Below are 2571 nucleotides of genomic sequence, written 5' to 3' on the forward strand. Positions count from 1 at the left end.
CTCGTGGACTGTTGGAATGGGCTCTCCCGTGTTCTCCCCACGTAAACATTTCATCGTACTCAACCAGGCATCTGATGAAGCTACTCCTTTGCTTATGACCTTTCCGTGGTTCCCCTGGTTTGTATGGGAAAACCTAAACTCTTTGGTATTGAGGCAGGCTAGAGCAGAGAACCGAGAGGAGAAAGAAGATACTGGGACGAAGCTCTCTGAGCAGGAACAGTTGATCAAGGCCAGTAGGGTTTGTCCTGCACAAACACCAGCCTGTGGCTACCCACCTGGGCAGAACACCTGGTGGTCTGCCTACCACCAGGCACCCCTCTGAGGGAGGGTAGGAGAAAGAGCCCTGACTTTAAAATATGCTTTTCGAAGGACTGTTTTGGAAAGGTAAGACCTAATGGAGTAGGAAACAGAAAATTCTTTTTAGGCAATAAACTGATTTGATTGAACAAGGAGGGAGAGGAAGTAAAGCTAAGCAATAAAAGTAGATCGCCCCAACGTTGTGTGCCTCTCACGTCTCTCCTCTCTCTCCTTGCAAGAGCTCCCACATGCTCCTCTTACATGTCTGCTTAGACTTTCTGCCTGCTTGTTTGGTCAGTGCTGTGCCCTTTAATTCTTTCTCGTGGTATGGCCAAGAACCTCAAAACTCAAATCCCGCAGTGGCATGGTATGTATATAAGGGTCCTAGCTCTCTGGCCATTCAGTTGCACCTGTGAGCCCTGCTTTGGCCACCCCCAGCCCCCTGCAGTCCTTCAACATGATGGTTTTCCAACATTTGGGCTGAACATCTGGGATGAATGAATACTATTCTCCCACCAAGGACCTGGGGAACGAGGTTCCAGTCTATTGTGTTCAATGCTTCAGTCCCAACAATAGAACCAGGGCATGGAAAATAATCATGTTCAATAAATATTTTTTTAATGATTGATTCAAATCTTTTGTATTTAGAACTGCATAAAAACAAAACTAGAATGTGGCCAACATAAATTTTCAGCAAAAATATTTGTTTTTAACATATATGCAAGTATTGACCTAATGAATTAATCTTACTTCATGTTAATTCTTATAAAGTTTCACATTCAGTATACCTAAGTTACCTCAAAATTCTACAGTGTTATCCTACCTAATTTTTTTTTTTTTTTTTTTTTTTGCATGGGCAGGCTCCAGGAATCGAACCTGGGTCTCTGGCATGGCAGGCGGGAACTCTGCCACTGAGCCACCATTGCCCCTCCATCCTACCTAATTTTGAACAGGACTTACTATAGAGTGTGCTAAAGGGTCCATATGAAGTGTCTGTTTTTCACTATAAATTTTCTGATGTGAAATATAGTTGCAGCTCTTCCCATATTGGCTTTAGGGTTGTTGTTATCTAATGCTAAGGAAGGAGTGATCACAAAAGTATGCCTTCATTCATGACACCAATTAGAGTTTTAAACAGTGAAAATTCACACTTACACTATAAGTGTTGCTCTATGAATAAATGATTTTGACTGATTTTTCATGAAGAACATATCCAGCATGGATTATCTCACACTCCCTTAAGAGGCTTCATTCTTTGGTAAAGACTTGTTTCTGTATCAGATGGAGCATTGGATGAAGACATCTCCACTAACATGTGCTAGTTAGATTCAGTTGTCAACTTGGCCAGGTGAGCATACCTAGTTCTGTTGCTGCGGACACAAGCCAATGGTACCTGAACCTCATCTGTTGCTAATTACATCTGCAGTCGGCTAGGAGGCGTGTCAGCTGCAATGAGTGACGTTTGACTTAATTGGTTGGTGCTTAAATGAGAGAATGCAATGTAGCACATCCTAGCAGCTCGGGATTCCTCATCTCAGCACTTGCAGCTCAGCCCAGGCCTTTGGAGATGGAGAAAGAAGTCACCCCGGGGAAAGTTGTTGGAACCCAGGGGCCTGGAAAGAAGACCAGCAGAGACCATCTTGTGCCTTCCACATAAGAAAGAACCTCAGTGGAAAGTTAGCTGCCTTTCCTCTGAAGAACCAACAAAATAAATCCCCTTTTATTAAAAGCCAATCCGTCTCTGGTGTGTTGCATTCTGGCAGCTAGCAAACTAGAACACTTCGCATATATATTATGAGTTCTCTCATGTGGCTTAGTGTCAGACCAGCTAGTAAAGATCTAGCTAAATAGATGACATTTATATTGATTCTCTACAGTATGAATAGGCTTATAAAAATATGGAATGCTTCACGAATTTGTGTGTCATCCTTGCACAGGGGCCATGCTAATTTCTCTGTATCGTTCCAATTTTAGTATATGTGCTGCTAACTTGAGCACTCAATAACTATTTTAAATGAATTAATGGTGTTCCTTTTGTGTCATTCCTGCTAGCATCTGCTCATTTGTTTGACAATTATTTATTGAGTATCCTCCAGTTGGTGGGCATACAGTGGTGAGTAATACTGGCTCTGCTATGTCTTCCTGACAGACTAATTTTATGGCCTTTGAATCTCATAGCAATAAAAAAACAGTATTTTGTTTGTTTTAAAAATTTATTTTCCCGATAACAAATTTTTATTGTGGGGAACAAAAGTATTTTTCCAAGAGGGATCA

General features: G+C 41.7%; 1 non-coding gene across 1 annotated transcript; it reads right to left on the reverse strand.

Moving 5' to 3' along the window:
* Positions 1–2189: 2189 nt before the first annotated feature.
* On the reverse strand, positions 2190–2295 carry LOC143689149 (U6 spliceosomal RNA). Its single transcript, XR_013178614.1, has one exon. It is a non-coding gene; the product is annotated as a U6 spliceosomal RNA (small nuclear RNA).
* Between the last annotated feature and the right edge of the window lie 276 nt (positions 2296–2571).

The sequence above is a fragment of the Tamandua tetradactyla genome, chromosome 6, assembly GCF_023851605.1.
Source record: "Tamandua tetradactyla isolate mTamTet1 chromosome 6, mTamTet1.pri, whole genome shotgun sequence".
NCBI classification, from domain to species: domain Eukaryota; kingdom Metazoa; phylum Chordata; class Mammalia; order Pilosa; family Myrmecophagidae; genus Tamandua; species Tamandua tetradactyla.